At 40.7% G+C, this 20,736-nt stretch overlaps 1 non-coding gene across 1 annotated transcript; it reads right to left on the reverse strand.

The window, feature by feature from the left end:
- Positions 1 to 19,501: 19,501 nt before the first annotated feature.
- Positions 19,502 to 19,574, reverse strand: TRNAV-CAC. Its single transcript has one exon. It is a non-coding gene; the product is annotated as a tRNA-Val (tRNA).
- Between the last annotated feature and the right edge of the window lie 1,162 nt (positions 19,575 to 20,736).

A 20,736-nucleotide genomic window follows, 5' to 3' on the forward strand; every position in this document is an offset into this window, starting at 1 on the left:
GCCACAAAAGACACAATTCTAATTAGCATCCTATTATTTTCAAAACCAGTGGATCTACAAACACCAGCAGTACTACAAACACCAATACTAGAGATGTATATTGGTATAAACAAATAAATAAGACTCACTGGAAGAACATATTCCCTATTTGTGGAATAAGCTGCCACTACAGCTCAGGGAAAGAACTACTTTGTCTGCCTTTAAAGCTAGTCCTGATGATTGGGTTGGTAGACAAACATTTGTAGCAGGGTTATCATACATGGCCCTGTTCAGTTTTGGAGGAGAGCTGTTAAATACATGCAACTGGTGACAAGAACTTTTAAGTATGTCTACTTATTGGTGTATAAAACTAGGCATCTTTTGATTTCTCTTATTGCTTATGTAGTATTTTTCCCACATTCCCCATCCTTACCTATGGTCATGAGCCTTGTATCATAAATAAAATGATGAGATCACAGCCACAAGTGACAGAAACAAGTTTCCTTCGCAGGGTAGCTGAACGCACTTTCAGTGAAAAAGTGAGAAGCTTAGCAATCTGGGAGTGTTTTGGAGTACAGCGCCTGCTTTCTGGTATGAGAGAATTCAGTTGCGGCAGTTTGGGCACCTTGTGAAGGTACCTTCTAGGCACCTTCGAGAAGAGGCATACTAGGAAAAGATGAAAGTGGGAAGCTTCAAGGCAGAGCCTGGTCACATACTGCAAGGATCATAACACCAAGCTTGCTGGCAAACATCTAGGGAATCACAAAATGGACTTGAAACTATTGCTGAAGCTGGGGAACATTTGTATTCCCTTCTCAGCTTGCTATCACATTGACCCCAATAGGACATACAGTTCAGAAAATGAAGAGATAAATGTATTTAAAAATCTGAGTCATACTGTTTTTATTCTCACACTATTTCTCATTAAAATGTTAGTATATTCACCATATCTAACCTTTCCTGCCACAAACTTTTTTATAGCTTGCACTATTTATTTTAGTACCTCACCCATGTATCATCTCCATCCTACTTATGTCCTTACATGGTACAGGCCTCTGTAACTGGACAAAGCACTTTAGACCTTTATATTTCACCTTAATACCTACTTGCACCAGGGAAGGATAATTGTTTTTATTCCTGTTTGCAAGAAGTACCTCTCCCTCTGTATCTCATCATCTTTTTTTTCCTTTCAGCATTTCACACTGATGGCAAACATTTGATGTATTCTAGTGATACATTCCAGTTATTTATCATTTATTGCAGCTTTCAACATTTCACTAATGCTTTTCATCTCATGCACATACTACTGCAAAATTGTTTATTCTTGGATTTTTGCTTCCAATCTGCATCATTTGACACAATTTTGCATACTTGTGGCCTCTGTATATCTTCTTCTGGATTTTCCCAGTTAGGGGTCACCACAGTGGATCACCTGTCCACTCATGATTGGCAGTGGAGTTTTACAGTGTTGAGTTGCCAGCCTGGTGCCCAACCTTCCACAGAAGGCACACACACTCACACCTAGGGCCAATTTAAAGTGTCCAATCCACCTACAGCATGTCTTTGGGATGTGGGAGGAAGCCAGAGCACCCAGAGGAAACCCACACGACCACAGGGACGACTTGCAGACTCCGCACAGAAGGCACCCCAGCCAAGGATCGAACCAGAGAACCTCTTGCTGTAAGGTGGCAATGCTAACCACTGCACCACTGCGGCCACCCTACTTTTGTTCTCTGTATATGATGACCTAAATTAGGAATCAAGTACTGACTGTATAAACTCTGAAACACCTTTTCCTTAGTCTCTGCATGCATTTCACCCATTTTTTCTAGCATCATACAAAGGCAAAAGAGTGAAAGTAGTTAGCACCTTTGATTGGATTTGAACCTAAGTAGCTTAGAAATGCAGTCTTGCTTTGCAAACAAAATCCATCAAGATATCTGAAGCTGATAACAGGTCTGCTGCCAGCTTCATGGCATACGTGTTTTACCCTAACTATGAAGCAGAGGACCCATATTTGATTAGCTGCCCAGAAAGTGGATCACCAAGCCAGGGAGGGATGAAAGGGAGTGTGTAACTCTGACTGACCCATTTAGGGGGGAAGATGTTGATCCAGGTCCCAATGAAAGAGTATCATATGCTGATTGACTTCAGACATGTACTCTGTGCACAAATGCTACTCTGTGCACAAAGGTTACTATCAAGATGTCAAGCCCATCTAAGAATGCATCTCACTCTAGTACAAAATCACATGTATTTGTAAGCCACACCTACTATGGGTCCAAGGGTTTAGCATAACATGCATTGCTTGGTACCAGCTGACCAATGGGGATAGAGATATGAAGTTACAAAAAGAAATATTCTAACTTCTATGGGATAATTGCTGTAATCTCAAGTCCTCCAAAAACTGTCTCAATGTCCACTGATGCTCAGTAAAGGAAGAAACCAATTAGGAAAAAGAGTCTTAATAGTCTTAAAGGAAGTAAAAGCCATTATATAAAAAAACTAATATGACTAATGTGTGCTATGCAGCAAAGAAAACATACAAACACCAAAGATGCATTCATTTGGAAAAAACAATTATTTTTAATTTATTACAAGCAGTATTTTGGTGTAGGGGTTATCCTGAAGGAACAGTATGCTAAGAGTGTTTTTGAGGTGAAAAGAGAGTCAGATAGAGTGATGTTTATGAAGCTGGAAATTGATGGTGTAATGATGAATGTTGTTAGTGCATATGCTCCACAAGTTGGGTGTGCAATGGATGCGAAAGAAACATTTTGGAGTGAGTTGGAGGAAGTGGTGATGACTGCACCCAAGAGTGAGAGAGTGGTGATTGGAGCAGATTTCAATGGGCATGTTGCTGAAGGGAATGGAGGGGATGAGGAAGTGATGGGCAGGTATGGTGTTAGGCAAAGGAATGCAGAAGGTCAGATGGTAGAGGATTTTGCAAAAAGGATGGACATGGTTGTGGTGAATACATATTTTAACAAAAGGGAGGAGCATAGGGTGACATACAAGAGTGGAGGAAGATGCACACAGGTGGATTATATCTTGTGTAGAAGGGCCATTCTGAACGAGATTGGAGACTGAAAAGTGGTGGCAGGGGAAAGTGTAGTTAGGCAGTATAGGATGGTGGTTTGTAGGATGACACTGGTGATCAAGAAGAAGAGGAGTGTGAGGGCAGCACCAAGGATCAAATGGTGGAAATTGAAAAGAGGTAATTGTGAGGTGGAATTCAGGGAAGTGTTAAGACAGGCACTGCGTGGCAGTGAAGAGTTACCGAATAGCTGGGTAACTACAGCAGAGCTAGTAAGGGAGATGGCTAGAAAGGTGCTTGGTGTGACATCTGGAAAGAGGAAGGAGAACAAGGAGACCTGGTGGTGGAATGAAGAAGTACAGGAGAGTATACAGAGAAAGACGTTGGCGAAGAAGAAGTGAAATTGTCAGAGAGATGAAGAACGTAGACAGGAGTATAAGGAGATGAGGTGCCTGGCAAAGAGAGAGGTGGAAAAGGCTAAGGATATGGCGTATGAAGAGTTGTATGAAAGGCTGGACACTAAGGAGGGAGAAAAGGACCTGTACCGATTGGCTAGACAGAGGGACCAAGCTAGGAAAGATGTGCAGCAGATAAAGGTGATAAAGGATAATGAGGAAAACGAACTCACAAGTGAGGAGAGTGTATTGAGCAGATAGAGTAAATTGAGGGGCTGATGAATGAAGAGAATGAGAGGGAGAGAAGGTGGATGATGTGCGGATAGTGAATCATGAAGTGCAGTGGATTAGCAAGGAGGAAGTAAGGATAGCTATGAAGAGGATGAAGAATGAAAAGGCTGTTGGTGCAGATGACATACCTGTGGAAGCATGGAGGTGTTTAGGTGAAATGGCAGTGCAGTTTTTAACTAGATTGTTTAATGAAATCTTGCAAAGTGAGAGGATGCCTGAGGAATGGAAAAAAAGTATTTTGGTACTAATTTATAAGAATAAGGGTGATGTGCAGAACTGTAGTAACTACAGAGGCATTAAATTGATCAGTCACAGTATGAAGTTATGGGAAGGAGTAGTGGAAGCTAGGTTAAGAAGGGAGGTGATGATTAGTGATCAGCAGTATGGTTTCATGCCAGGAAAGAGCACTACAGATGCAATGTTTGCTCTGAGAGTGTTGATGGAGAAGTACAGAGAAGGTCAGAAGGAGTTGCATTGTGTCTTTGTGGACTTAGAGAAAGCATATGACAGGGTGCCTAGAGAGGAGTTGTGGTTTTGTATGAGGAAGATGGGAGTGTCAGAGAAGTATGTAAGAGTGGTACAGGATATGTATGAGGGTAGTGTGGCAGAGGTGAGGTCTGCGGTGGGATTTAAGGATGCGTTTAAAGTAGAGGTGGGATTTCATCAAAAATCAGCTCTGAGTCCTTTCTTATTTGCAATGGCGATGGACAGGTTGACAGATGAGATCAGACAGGAGTCCCCGTGGACTATGATGTTTGCAGATGATATTGTGATCTGTAGTGATAGTAGGGAACAGGTGGAGGAGACCCTAGAGAGGTGGAGATATGCTCTAGAGAGAAGAGGAATGAAGGTCAGCAGGACTAAGACAAAATATTTGTGTGTGAATGACAGGGAGGATAGAGGAATGGTGAGGATGCTAGGAGTAGAGGTGGCGAAAGTGGATGAGTTTAAATACTTGGGATCAATAGTTTAGAGCAATGGTGAGTGTAGAAGAGAGGTGAAGAAGAGAGTTCAGGCAGGATGGAGTGGGTGGAGAAGAGTGTCAGAAGCGATTTGTGACAGACGAGTACCAGTAAGAGTGAAAGGGAAGGTCTACAAGAGGGTAGTGAGACCAGCAATGTTATAAGGGTTGGAGACAGTGGCATTGACAAAAAGGCAGGAGTCAGAGCTGGACATGGCAGAGTTAAAGATGTTAAGATTTGCACTGGGTGTGACGAGGGTGGACAGGATTAGGAATAAGTATATATTAGAGGGTCAGCCCAGGTTGGAAGGTTTGGAGACAAAGCCAGAGAGGCAAGATTACATTGGTTTGGACATGTGCTGAGGAGGGATGCAGAGTATATTGGGAAAAAGATGCTAAAGATGAAGCTGCCAGGTAACAGGAAAAGAGGAAGGCCTAGGATAAGGTTTATGGATGTGGTGAGAGAGGACATGCAGGTGGTTGGTGTGACAGAGCACAATGCAGAGGACAGGAAGAACTGGAAACAGATGATCCGCTGTGGCGACTCCTAACAGGAGCAGCCGAAAGAAGAAGTACTATGAAAAAATATATCCTATGATGAAGATAAAAAGATGCAGCTGAAGATGATCTCTGTTGATAGAGAATAACGATATTATACTGACACCAATGTATCTCTGCTCTGTAGCCAAGGCTTTGAAACCAGCTGCTGAAGGCCATCTATGTGCAGGTGACATTCTCTCCATGTCTCTGCAGGTTTTCTGATGACATTCTGGCTTGATTCCCCACAGGCATGCTTAGATAAATGTATTATTCTGATGAACCAGTTCCCACTGCAATGAAACCTGGGGCTAACCAGGATAAAAAACAAATAAAAAAATGTAGTGCTCAAGGTCGAGAATCCTACTAAACTGAAGCTGAACAATACATACAATGCAGACATAAGTCATTAGTTTACATATTTACAGGGCTTTGGTTTAACCTGACAACACTGAGGTCCATGGCTTTTATGGAATTTAATTTCTGAGCCTAAATCATTAAATGATGAGCTTTTATGATTCAGGTTTGAAATCTTCACTTACAAAATGCGGAACTTTTCTAGGAAGGTTTATATGCATATAAACAGGGAATCTGTATTTTGCATTATTAAAGTAGTGTCGCCCCTCCCTGATCAAAACAATTTGGTAAAACAATGTGGCATGGAATAGGCTACAGAAGGACTGACCAACTGTGACTGAATATATTTAACAACAGCCCACTTCAACTTGCTATTAGGTTTTGCAGTTTTATTTCAGAAATGTTATTTTATTTCCAGAGTCTTGCCTGAATAGAGTCACAATATTACTTATTTATTTGTTTGTTTATTTACTTACCAGCTAGTCACTGTGTGACTTCCCAGTAAAGAAATATAAATACTATGTTATTCAGTCATCATGGCAGCACTAAGACCCCTTGAAATACCATTATGCACTAATCACTGAGTTAAACTAACATACTAAATAGTGACATCCCTAGTTCTTCCATATGCAGAATCGTTCTTAATCTGATATTACATAATAACTTACCGTTACTGTGACAAGAAAGATAAAGCAATCGAGCCTGTTAGAGTATGGCTTTAGCCGCAGTTAAATAATTTGAATAACAAACTGTAGCCATGTTGAAAAGTGATAATGGAATTCGACAACAACAGGCGCACTTTAGCCCCTCTGGTGAAATAGATATGGAAATATCTAGGTGCACAGGATATTAAACACTAATTGAAATTACATCTGCTCTTTCACAGCAATGCATCTGATGGGTATAGTCACCCCCTTCACATTTCTTATTTCCAATTAGCCTTGCATTTTCTAGACATCTAGACACTGCATCACCTAGTGTGTGGAACAGGATAATCATATCATTTTTATGTATTTAATACTGAGCTGAAATATTTCCCCTGCTGAAGAAATGAGACCAGAATATGTTTGCAATTCACATTTGTGTTCTTCTTACTTTGCTGTTTAAAGGCAGTATTATAATTGCCCTTTAACTGTTTGTTAGCACCTCACTTCCCACTTCCCTCACCCCCTTTACAGCTGCACTTATTTAAACTTGGCATTCTGTAGAGTATAAGTGTATGAATAGTTTCCATCTCCTAGGGACTGTTCTATTTTGCATTTACAAATCCAAATATGTTACTTGTAAGTAGTACATGCTGCCAATAATCTCTTTACTACATCAGATTTTTAAAGTCAATTTCATTTTAATGTGCATGCATCTGTATATGGTCATGTATGCTAAGCCGATACCTTTTTCATTCATTGGTTTATCAAGTAAACTCACTAGGTACAAGCTTCTTTTAGGATGAACAACCCAGAAGCACTGACTTGCTTAGAGTCGCACAGTGTATAAATATGGAATGAAGCAATCAAACTCAGGACTATAGAGTAATGGTGGTTAGCAGCTCCTATCCTTAACCCTATGAGCTATACTATTAGATACATAAACTGGTATAGGTTGTTAATGGCTTTACCAGGTAAAAAATTCCTCCCTTTAGGATATTACATCGAATCCAAAGTATGACTGATCTTCTGTTCCACTGTAACTGATGTGTTGTGAAATATATCCAATCTTGAATTATGTACTTATGTATTCAAGTATTTTCAGGGACAGTGACTCAACAGTTCAGACACCTACATCTGATAACAGGAAGAACAGAAGGCTGTGTTTTTCCTGTTTTTTCTACGCATTTGTGAAAAATATGATTTCAGTTCACCGTTTTCTGTAAGATAAATATCGAATACAGTGAGCCAAAATCACCAAACACAAACTCACATAAAAAACCTGGAGCTAACCAAGATAAAAAGGCAAATAAAAAATGCAGTGCTCAAGTCTCCCTACAGCTTACATAGCCCTAAATTACTAATTCTGAAGGGATTGATTACAAACAGCCAAGGTGTTAAACTCAGGTTTCATCTACCTGAGCTAGTAGAACTTGCCAAAATGTTAATGAGCACACAGTATTTAGCAAAAGCCAAAGTGCAATGTGCCATGAAGTTCGAAGAGTTTATGTGCCTTATCATACTGGGAGCTAGCTACAGAGAGACAAACTATTAATCTTCTTCTTTCAGCTTTTCCCTGTTAGGGGTCACCACAGTGGGTCACCTGTCTGCTGTTATCAGATGTAGGCTATTACTGTTCTCCCCCATCCAAAAGCAAACACCATCAAAATTTACTGTCTCTTCAAACAATGGGACTACAATTTCCCCTGACCCAAACACCAAACTACTAGGCATAATCATTGACAACAATCTGAACTACAATGCCCATATCGACAAAACCATAAAAATAGTAAACAAAAAAAATAGGATCCATGTATAGAATAAATAAATTTCTAACCCCAACTGCCAGAACCGCCATAGCTCGCACACATCTTCTCTCCTCCCTTCTCTATGCCTCACCCATCCTTACTAATCTTTCCAAATCAAATCTCAACAAAATCACCAGCTGCTATAACAATATTGCTAGATTCGCCACAGGCTCCACATACAGGACCCATCATTGTAATAATCTTCAAAAACTAGGCTGGCTAGAACTACCAAATCTAATATACTATAACCAACTCATACTTGTTCATAAAATCCTCTACCAACCCACCAATACTCCTATTCTAACTAAAATCATCACCCCCTATAACAACTTAACATCCCTCCGCTCATCCAGCAGAATGCTAGTACAAACTACCAAATCATACAACTCAGCTGGAGACTCTCTTTTCTCCAACTCTGCTGGAAAAAATGGAACTCCCTTCCTCCAGAAATAACCTCTAATAGCTCCCTGCCTCAATTCAAAAAGGCACTAAAGACACACATGCTCAAACTCTGGCTACGTCCATGCTTAAACCCAGACTGAAATAAACACAAATGATACTGAAAAAGTAACAATATTTACACTCCCTTCAAAACCCAAACTAACCCAAAAACACAGTAACTAACTAATTAAGCCCTTCAAAAATAAAACTAACCATAAACAAAATAACCAACTTTTTTCCTACTTCACTGAAGTGTATACCAACTCCTCCCTCAACAACCTCCTCCACTAAACAAAACCCTTCCTTATACCCTTCTACTCCTTTCCCCCCTGCTTTCTATCTGAATTTTGCTATCGCTCAGTCTTACCCCTACCAATAGAAAGTCCTCTCTGACTTCAATTCTTCAAGAATTTTCCTTTCTATCATACCTTTTAGTAACCTATAACTGTCTTCTATCTCTGACCCACTGCTAACTGTCAGAACTCTTTTCGATATGCCCCCCCCCCTCAATTTGTTATCTAAACCTTGTAACAGCTCTATTTCTATATTTTAAACATCTTGTTACCTATATTTTTATCTGTATTAAATAATACATTCCTATATTTTAAACATCTTATTACCTACACTATTATTTCTATTTAACATCTATTCTTACATGTTTTTGTTACTAAATGTTTTTGATAATAATTGGAGCTTTTCTCCCCAGGCCTCCGCTGAAAATGGATATGTATCCAGTCGGACTTTCCCGGTTAACAAATGTAAAATAAAAATAAAATAAATAAATGAATGATTGGCAGTGGAGTTTTATAGAGTCGAGTTGCCAGCCCAGTACCCAGTCTTCCACAGAAGGCACACACATGCACTCACTCACACCTAGGGCCAATTTAGGGTGTCCAATCCACCTACAGCATGTCTTTGGGAGGAAACTGGAGCACCCAGAGGAAACCCACAGGACCACAGACAGACTCCGCACAGAAGGCACCCTAGCCAAGGATCGAACTGGAGAACCTCTTGCTGTGACGTGGAAATGCTAACCGATGTACCACTTCAACCACTCCAGATGACATGTCAATCTTTATAGCTTAATTCCAAATGCTGTCTTTAGTGAAATTATATAAAATACAATGTGCACAATTTTAGTTTAATTTATCTTGCTACATCTTTTGACTGAAACTAAGAATTATACAAAATAAGTGCAAACAGTATTGCCATGTTTATCCACATCATAATGAAAAGAACTGAATTAATAATTTAAACATGAAATCCATAGCAGTCATCCCCATATAATCTAAAAATAAATCTTACAAAGTCAGGAAAAGGAAATTTCACCCAGCATCCACATCAGACAAGCCTACTTATAAACAAAAAGGCCTGCTGCAAAAAAACAAAAATGTCCGGAATTTTTTTCCAAGCCAGGTACTTCAGGTATATAGCCTTTTCTGTCTACATTTATATTTAACACAGAAATTTTTAGAAAGGTGGTGATGAGACTGGGTCCTGCTTGAGCATACCCCCAAATTCCATGCAGCTGTGGTAAGGTCATCTGTATTTCTAAAAAATTTCAAACAGCAAAGGCTATATGGAACTACTGTATAGTCCTATTAAAGAACAGACATATGAGTTTTATATGCATAGTAATTAAAAAAAGGCTTGACAAGCAACCTTCAAAGTAGTAAGAAAAAACCCACAGTGTGAACCACAAACTATCTTCTTTTGAGACCATACGAATGAAAAATACTTAGCGCTTTGACCCAAACATTAGGGCATCATCAGAGTACCTAATGATGCCCTAATGTTTGGTGACAAGCAACCTTGTTTCACCTCCCATTTGATATATGCTTCCTCTGATATCCATTTATTAAATAAATCAGTTACTCTGTAATAACTACAAAAAGATTTAAAGAGGGCAATAACTTGAACGGAAAACCACTGAAAAGACATAAATAGCCAAAAATCTGGGTATTTCCATTGTCAGATACAAGATGTTACCAGTACTTTTGATCCTTCCGGCATTTAACATTTCAGAAAATATAACAGAGATTCAGTACCTGTGCTGGCATTCCCACAAAAAAACTGTAACTAACTAGGACTATTGTATTGTCCAGAACTATTTACTAATGTCTCATGATCTTAACATGCACCTTATAATTCCCATTAGAAAGAGTTAAGTTCCATGTCTCTTATCTCATGCACACAATATAACTAACACTCCATTCACTCTACAGACATCTCTCTACCTAACCGATACTAAATCAAAACCAGTCTTTCCAAAAATGGGAAATATGAGCCTGTAAAGGGTAACTGCTAAATCCTCGGGTCCAGGTGTCCTAACCTAAAGATAAGTCAGACCTGATAACCTCTAATGTAATAATGCTTGGCATATAACTGCCCACTGAACTTTTTGGACTTATCTGTACTCCCATTGGATATCAAAGCCCAGACAGGAAGTGCAAGCATCCTATAGGAATGTTTGCAATCAACAAATTCCTTTCAGACCTGGAGTGTGTCAGTATAGTCAGTAACCAAAGCACTCCAATATGGCCTCATCCCCTTTACACAACCTTTGTCCTTGATATTACACCCATCTGTAGTTCTGAAACTGCTCTATTTTACATCTAATCTTGATGGTTCTCATGCAGTAACTCTTTTTTGTCACTATGATCTTCAGATAAGTAGGTCCTGTGACTTGCAATTTCTGCAGTCTAGCATTTTTGTGTGATACTTCCCCTAAACAGCCAAGACCTCCTACTCTTCTGACTAACATCTAACGCACTTCCAATCCTGGAAATGTCCCATATCCTTGTATAGAACTATCCTGGACACTGTCTCCATGTAGTGAACAGTTCAACCTTTGCTGGCCCCTGCCTCATATTCCATGAGTTAGTGCCACCATTATATGATACTGACCCAAACTGATTCTGGAGAAGGTGTTGGCTGTTGTAGGAAATGTCTGTGCTTCTGCATCATTTACCTGAAAACGTGAAGTAGAAATGACACATTCTGTATAAGTGTTCAGATCACATTTTGGGTATGCAACAACCTACCCTCTGTTAAAGTTGGTAAAGCCAATATGTAAATTAGCTGTTTGAAAAACCTGCCTGCAAAATTCAGTTCGTTCTTCTTTCGGCTTTTCCCAGTTAGGGGTCGCCACAGCGGAACTTTAGTCTGATAATGATTGGCAGTAGATTTTTACGGTGCCAAGGTGCCAGCTTGATACCCAACCTTCGATGAAGGAACGCCCTATGCATGTCTTTCAAACGCCACTCGACCGCAGGGAGGACATGCAGACTCCACACAGAAGGCGCTCCAGCTGAGAATCGAACAGGAGAACCTCTTGCTGTGAGGCGACAATGCTACTGCACCACTGCGGCTTTTGCCTGCAAAATCCAGTGCTGGCAGTAAATTTTCTTTTTCATTCTTATTCTTACTTCAGCCTATGGTTGGAAATGGACCATGTATGGTCTAAGTAATTAGATTAGGTGTGAGCTGTCATTTTGGGACTGGAACTGACAGACTCCTGTCATATTTAATATTTCAGCTTCTCTTCTCACACTTACCCTGTACATGTTTATAAAATCTTAACGCACTGAGCCCCCTGAAATAAATACAAGTCTAGCACATTTGTTGAGGCCACAGGACCAAGCTGTGGGCACACCACAGAAGTGTTGGCAGCTATAAATACCTTAACATGAATGCTGTAGTGCTGAATACAAAGTATATCTGCAGAAACATTTTTTCATGTATATGAGTGTATTGTATGAATACTAATTCTAAAGCATTCAAAGATCTACATTGTTTTGTATGAATACTAATTCTAAGGCATTCAAAGATCTACACTGTTTTTTACTTAATGCAGTAGCTTCAGTGGAGGACCTTTTCTTAACAGAGGATCCCAAATCTTCCATTCTTTTTTTTTTCCATAGTTTCATAGGTGTGTACTAAGCTAATGGCCCTGGAGCCATTACAAACTTAACCCATAGGATTACCCTGGCATCATGCCACCCGACCTTATTTTCCAGTGCCTCTGTCTAGTAAAGCCACTGCAGTGATCCCTGTGGTGAATTTTCTTGAAGAGGGCCAGTGAGGTGCTCTGTTTGGCATGTATGGGCAGTCTATTCCATAGCATGGGCAGTCTCTGGGTTATGAACCTGTCCCTCCAGCACGTTCTGTTGATTGTGGTAATGAGGTTAAGGTCTCTGGAGTGTTTGGTGTGGAGGGATTGGGATTTCTTTAGATGTAGCATTCTAACAGCACTGGGTCAGACATGGCTTTGTAAGTCAAGCAGAGATTGACTCTAAGTAGGTGATATGAGACAAAGAATAGTTGAAGTTTTTTGAGTGTGTCTATATAGAACAAGTGTTTAAGACCTAGGATCCTCTTTGTTAGGTACTTTTGTGGCCTCTCCAGTTGTTGCAGGTGTCTAGTGAGGTACATACCAAATGGGGTATTGTACTCGCTGATTAACCTAATGAGGGAAGAGTAGAGGGAGACAATGACCTCTTTATTCCTGGATGCAAATCCCTTAGTAATGAAATGTGCCACATAGAAGGATTTTCTGACCACAGTGGCAGTGTGGTGGTCAAAAGAGAGGTTGCTGTCAACCTGTCTTCCCAGATCTCTTATAACACCTTCTGTGTTCAGTGGAATACCATCGATGTGGTAGTTCATGGGAACTGGGTTTTTCCCAAAGGGGACGATGACACATTTTTTTGGCATTGAGCTTAAAGCCATGGTTCTGACACCAGTCATTGGTCTCAGTGAAGCCTTTCTCTAGGATGTCAACATCACTTGGGGAGTTAATAATGGCTCCAAACTTGTAACTGTCTGTGAACTTTGTCAGCCAGAGTCCCTTCGTGTTGGCCTGGACTTCTGCAAAGTTGATACCAAACAGGAAAGGACCCAGGACTGATCCCTGTGGGACTCCACTTGTGACTGGTTGACAGTCTGTTTCTGTATTTATAAGATCAGGTTGTTTTTTTCCTTAGTTTTAAATATGTATTTTTTTTTCTTTTGTGGATTTTTAATTGTTTTTATTAAATTCTCATAAAACATAAACACTCCAAAATGTGTAATCAGAAATGCACATACATATTTAAAAGTAAGGAAAAAAACAACCTAATCTTATAAATACAGAAACAACAAAAATAACTGTTTACAAGAGTGTCCATCAACCTTCTGTTGTTGCATGTCAGTTCAATTCCAGAATGTTTTTTTTTTTTTTTTTTTTTTGCCTGTCAAGTAGTTCTTTAAATTTTGGCCATACATTGAGACAAGAGGTAATTCTATTCATTCTTGATCTGATTGTAATAATTTCTAGATGAGTTACTTCAGTTGCTAAACTTATAAAGCCTTTAAATGAGGAAGTAAATTCATTTTTTTCCAGTTTTGTCTGATCACTTTTCTGGAGATGGTCAATACAGTCCACAATATGTTAGATTTCGTTCTTTTTAACACAAGTGGGAATAGGGGTATTAAAAAGAATTAATTATTTAGATAAAATAAAATTGCCTCCAAACAAATGCTTGTAAAAAGAATTAATATTAATCCAAAAGGAATCAAGAGAGTACAATCAAAGAACATGTTTTGCCAGAATTAATGATTTAGATAAAATAAATTTACCTCCAAACAAATGCTTGTAAAAAGAATTAATATTAGTCCAAAAGGAATCAAGAGAGTACAATCAAAGAACATGTTTTGCCAGTCTGCTTTAAGGTCTTTCTTGCATCTCCAGCAAAGTTGCTTTTTCTTGTACATCAATTCAATTTTATGAGGGGTGAAGAAGGACCTATGTAAAAACTTCCATGTAAACAAAAGCCATCTAAGAGATGAAGTAAAATGTGTAGATGATAATGACTGAATCTTCTGTTCTGATAATTTGTGGGGATAAAGTTTTCTGTGAAACTCTGGCATTCAAAAAACTACAAAACAGAGTTGTCTGTTTCCATCTCATTTTTTTTTCTGAATCCTAGTTGACTGTTGGATCTTAGGATCATAGGATCACAGGAGGTTACTAAGCTAATGGCCCTGGGGCCCTTACAAGCCTAGCCAAGAGTGTCTCCCCAAAAAAAGAAACCTCAGTCAGTACTTGTCGCCCATGTCAAATGAGGGACATAGGTAGAACCCCTGGGACAAATTTGTGTTTTCCCATCCACTCATCAAGATTGTGCTTGAAGATGGTCAGTGAGGTACTCTGACGTGCATGAGAAGTCTATTCCAGAGGTGAGGCAGCCTCTGAGAGACAAACCTGTCTCATCAGCAGGTTTTCTTGATGTTGCATATTAGATTCAGGCCTTTCGCGTGGGTAATGCGTGAGGAGTTAGACTTATGGATATGGAGCATCTCTAGTAGGACAGGGTCCGAGATTGCCTTGTAGACAATACACAGATAACATCTGAGCAATCTGTATGATACCGAGTAGATTGATAGTGATTTGAGGCTGTCCACATGGGACAGGTGTTGGAGGCCATGGATTCTGTTTCTGAGGTATTTCTGTGGCCTTTCCAGTTGATGCAGATGTTTGGAGAGGTACATACCAAACGGGGCATTATATTCAATTATTGACCTAATGAGGGAGGAGTACAGAGAGGTAATAACCTCTTTTTTTTCTGGATGCAATTCCTTTACTTATGAGATCAACCAAGTAAAAGGCTTTTCTGACTACTGCCCCCATATGATGGTCGAATGTGAGATTGTTGTCAAACTGAGTGCCCAGGCCTGTCACTACAGGTTGTGTGCTTAGGGGGTTGACATTGATGTGGTAATCAGTAGGGGCTGTTTTTATGCCAAATGGTATGATGATACTTTTTTGTGTTTAACATGAGGCCATGACTTCAGCACCAGTCATTTGTTGCTGTGAGACCCTCTTGCAGTATTAACATCATTTGGGTAGTCAGTGGCAGCACCCAACTTATAGTCATCCACAAACATGGTCAGCCACAGGCCTTTTGCTTTGCCTGGACCTCTGGGAAGTAGAAACCAAACAGTAGGGGTCCCAGGACACATCCCTGGGGAACACCACTAGTGACAGGTCTGCTATCGGAGGTGGAGGCATCTATTTTGACCTTGTGGGTTCTGTTGGTGAGCCAGTTGGCCTCCCACCTAATGAGACAGAGATTTACACCAAGTTATGTTAGCTTTTCTCTGACACCCGAGTGCGGAATTGTGTCAAAGGTTTTGGCCAAGTCAAGATAAGCTGTATGTACTGACTTTCCCTCATCCAGGGCCTTCGTGACAGTCTCAAAGAAGTCAACCAGGTTCAACAGGCAAGATCTGCCCTTGACAAATCCAAACTGGGTGGGGTCAAGTGCTTGGAGATTGCCTGTGTCCTTGTTTATGAGATCCATAATAATACACTCCATAGTTTTACAGATCAGACTTGGCAAGCTAATGGGGTGATAGTTTCCAGGGCCAGTAGTGGCACCACCTTTGTGCAAAGAGATGATAATGGCAGTTCTCCATTGTGCTGGAATGACGCCTGTACTTAGATTGTGGTTGAGTAGGGTCCTCAATGGCGAAGCTAGTTCTTGCCGGAGATGGTGCAGAATATAGCCTGGGATACTATCTGATCCCATGGAAGCTGTGTTATTTGCCTTGGATAGGGCCTTTAACACTTGATCTACGGAGATGTGAGGTGCAGAACAAATATCGGGGATGTTGAAAGGGCCTTTGGGGGGGACAAGGGGTGAAGTTTGCACTGAACCTATCTGCTAGCAGGTTGGCTAACTCAACAGGATCAGTGTAAGTGATACCATTAAGTATTAATTTGAAACAAACCTGGGCTTTGCCATGAAAGTTCTTGACGTAACTGAAAAAGGCTTTGTGGTTTCCCTTTGTTTTGAAGGCTAGTGATCTAATTTGCTTGTTGAGGCTAAGGAGGGAGTTTTTCCAGTTTGGAATTTGTTCCTTTTTACCCTTGGACAACAGTTTCTTCCTTTTGTTGTAAAGCCTTTTGATAGAGGATGTCCACAAGACAGGTTTATGTTTCCTTGAAGAGCAGGTTTTAGTTCTGTCGTGTATGGCTGAGTCCATGCAGTTGTACAGGTGCTTGTATACTGCACTGGTGTACTGTTCAGCATAGTTGTCTACATCCTCTGAAGGTGGTGGTGGTGTGAAGCTACTGAGTGCTTTCTAGAGCCATGGGACAGTCTATCTGCAGGTGGTCTGTGTGTCTGTGCTTTTACCACCATGATGGAAGACACTTTCTTCTAAAACAGATAAACCTCTCAGACCTGGAGGTGCAAGATCCATTCATAGGTTCATACTAGGCTATCTGTCCTGGGGAATTTATAAGCCTAGCCCGATTGTGTTTGGCTTACGCCGCCCCTTGATTTGAGTATACTGTGCCCTTTTTAAAGTTTAGTTTACTGTACCTCTGTCTAATAGTGACACAGAAGTAATCCCTGGGACAAACCTACGATCCCCCATCCACTCATCAAGATTCTTCTTGAAGAGAGTCAGTGAGGTGCTCTGCCTAACATGAATTGGAATTCTATTCCAGAGCGAAGGGAGCCTCTGGGTTATGAATCTGTCCCTCCAGCATGTTCTATTTATTTCTGTCCTGAGGTTCAAGTCCCTCGAGCGCGTGGCTCTAAGGGATGTAGATTTACTGAGGTGGAGCATGTCCATTAATTTTGGGTTGGACATAGCTTTATATGTCAGGCATAGATCGCCTCGAAGTAGGTGGTATACAACTGAGTAGAGCTGGAGTTTTTTTAACCGAGCAGCATATGGCATCTGTTTGAGTCCCTTGATCCTCCTAGTGAGGTACTTTTGGGGTCTTTCTAATTGCTGCAGGTGTCGGGTAAGGTACATCCCAAAGGGGGCATTGTATTCTATGATAGGCCTAATGAGGGATGAATAAAGGGGCAAGATTACCTCTCTTGATATAGATGTTAATCCTTTCATGATGAGGTGGGCTATGTAGAAGGTCTTTCTAATCACTTTGGCAATGTGGTTGTCAAAGGAGAGATTGCTATCAACTTGGGTCCCCATTTCCCTAATTACTTTCTCTGTACTTAATGGGTTACCACCTATGTGGTAATTTGTGGGCACATTGTTTTTGCCAAAAGGTATGACTATACACTTTTTGGCATTTAGCTTTAGACCATGGCTCTGGCACCAGTTATCCATCTCTGTGAGACCTTTTTGAAGGTTGTTTGTGTCAGCTGGAGAATCGATTATGGCGCCCAGTTTGCAGTCATCTGCGAACTTGGTGAGCCATAGTCCTCCCACGTTGGCCTGTACCTCAGAAAAGTAAATACCAAACAAGAGAGGTCCCAGGACAGAACCTTGTGGGATGCCACTTGTGACTGGTTTCGAGTCTGACATGGCTCCAGCAACTCTGACTCTGTGGGTTCTGTCTTTGAGCCAGTTTGTGACCCATCTTGTGACATAGGGGTTTATATTTAGGCTGGATAGTTTATCTATGATGCCCGAGTGGGGTATTGTGTCAAATGCCTTTGCAAGGTCCAGATAGGCTGTGTGGACTACCTTCCCTTCATCTATGGCCTTGGTGACTGTTTTGAAGAAGTCGACCAGGTTCAAAAGGCAGGATCTGCCCTTGATGAAGCCAAATTGCGTAGGATCTAGTGTCTGTAGGTCCCCAATGTCTGTTTATGAGTTCCATGATGATCCTCTCCATAGCCTTGCAGACTAGGCTAGTCAGGCTTATGGGGCAATAGTTTCTAGGGTCAGCAGAGGTGCCACCTTTGTGGAGTGGGACCACTGTTGCTGTACACCATTCTTTGGGCACATATCCTGCAGTGAGGCTGAGATTGTACAGCAGTTTTACTTGAGGGATTAGTTCTTCTTGAAGTTCATGTAGGACGCAACCCGGGACACCATCTGGTCCCATGGAAGCAGTGATTTTTGCTTTGGAGAGTGCGGCCTTCACCTGAGCATCAGAGATGTTTGGGAGGCTGCACTCTGCCGAGATAGATACTTGTTCTTTTGGGGGGGGGGGGTTTGCACTGAACCTGTCTGCCAGGATATTGGCGATGTCTGTGGGTTCAGTGTATTTTTTGTCGTTTAGAATCAACTCAGAACAAGTCTGGGAGTTGCATCCCAGGTTCCTAACATAACTGAAAAAAGCCTTATGATTGTCTTTAGTGTCCTGTGCAATTTTTCTCTCGAAGATGGCCTTGGAGGATTTTATGAGGGATCGGAATTTTTTGCTAGTACTGATCAGAGATGCCTTCCCTTTTAGGGATTTTGCTCTATCATGTAGTAGCTTCCTCCTTCTGTTGTACAGTTTATTTATGGCTGGGGTCCACCATACTGGAAGCCTGCCTTTGGATGATTGGGTCTTGATTTTGTTTGGGATAGCATGATCCATGCATTCCTGGAGATGTCCGTAGAATGCGTTTATATAGGATTCTGCTGTTTGGGCCGTAGTTTCCACTGGCTCTGGGGCCTTGAAGGATTCCACTTCGGTTTTGAGAAGTGTGAAGTTCGCTTTTGAGAGGTTTTTCACTGTGGTTTTCTGGGCTGGTGGTGGGGTCGGTATGTGGATATCCAGTGAAATTAATTTATGGTCTGATCTTACCAATGAGGGATATACTTCTGGTATGGAGCATAGAGTCCCCATGTTGGTAATGATCAGGTCTAGTATGTTTTCCCCTCTTGTGGGAGTGGTGAGTAGTTGTTCCATACCATTTGAGTTTATAAATTCCAGGAACCTTTGGGTAAGGTTCTGGGGCTTGAGTAATGCTCCCAGTCTATGTTTGGGTAGTTGAAGTCGCCCAATATAATGGTGTTCGGAGAGATCTTCATGTTCTCCAATGTTTTCAGGAAAGCCGAATGGGATTCCTGACTTTGAGAGGGTGATCTGTAGGATGCTATAAACTGAAAAGCAGTCTTGCCCACTGTCAGTTGCACATGGATGGTCTCCGATACTTCGTGCAATGCCACTAACCTGGAGGTGTGGATATCCTTGATAAATATGGAAACTCCCCCTCCTTTTGTGGTTCGGTCCGGGTTTTGGGGCTGAAAAGCATGATATGAGGTATAACCTGGTAGTGCTTGGGTGCTCTCTGGAGCCCTGAACCAGGTAATGGTTCCACTGGGGATCAAACCCAGGACTTTCTGCGTGTGAAGCAGACGTGATAACCACTACACTGCAGAACCTAGGGGAAATATTTTCTAGGGGAAAATATTTCTGCACAGTGTAGACCATCATCCAATAGTCTACAGGTCTAATGATACTAGAAATGTTGTGAATCTTTTCACTGTGTTTGCAGTAGTGTATTGATGTCCCTGCATAAAATATTACAGCAACAGTCAGTGCTCAGCTGTGGATGAGACAGGATTTGCACGTGGTAAATAGAGGTTCACCCTCATGGATACATTTTATCAAGAGTGGATAAACCCTGTTTCACCCAGAGGTGAGCAATGATTGCAAGTATTTTTATTTTTATAAACTGTCTGCTATATAATACCTTTTCTTTCTATAGATAGCTCTGTGCACTTATGCAGCAAATCAGAGATGGTTCTGTTATATGCAATGCATGTGTATATGCACTTCTACATGATGATGACGTATGCAGAAAAGTTTGAGTGAATTCACTTGCTGCTTCAAAAAATGTTGACTTACTGTAGGGTTGCCACCGTAATGTCATATATATTATATTTCTGAGTCATTACAATATATTGTAAGATTTAATGTGTCTGTACTGGAGTGCAGTTGCTTTATTTAGTTAGTTATTGATTGAATGATTGATTGACTGATGTTTCTTTTGAACTTCTTGATGTGTTGTAATGGTGGCAAGTTGGAATGGATTTACATTCAATGCTAAACAAATCTTACTGCACAGATAACTCTTAACTGACCACCAATACAAAAAAAATGTTAATTAACTAATCAAAAAGACTAGTTTAAGGGCTGTTTCATGAAGCAGTGTTTATTATTTCCTTTTGTTGACTCAAGAAAAAGATCTTCAGTGATTGACACGGCCCTAGTAGAGATAAGTGCAACTGCACCTATGCTTTCTAAGTACCAATCCAATAATTAAGTTCACTGTAAACTTTAAGTGGCTGTGATAGGACTGTACAGTGACTCTACAACCAAACCCTATATCAGTTTTGTTTACGGCTTTAATTTAAACATGGATGGTGATGGAGTCAACCTAAGCCTTACATAATTAATGCCGAAACCGAAACTTTGACAACATGTGAACTTAATAAACAGTACATCCCTGCCACAACATATGTATATATGGATCTACTTCATTTTCCCAAACTTCCGATTGACCGACACCCATTTGCCCGACCCCATTTTTCCGAAATTTCA

The sequence above is a fragment of the Protopterus annectens genome, chromosome 3.part1, assembly GCF_019279795.1.
Source record: "Protopterus annectens isolate FY-2018-M chromosome 3.part1, PAN1.0, whole genome shotgun sequence".
In the NCBI taxonomy this organism is placed as follows: domain Eukaryota; kingdom Metazoa; phylum Chordata; order Ceratodontiformes; family Protopteridae; genus Protopterus; species Protopterus annectens.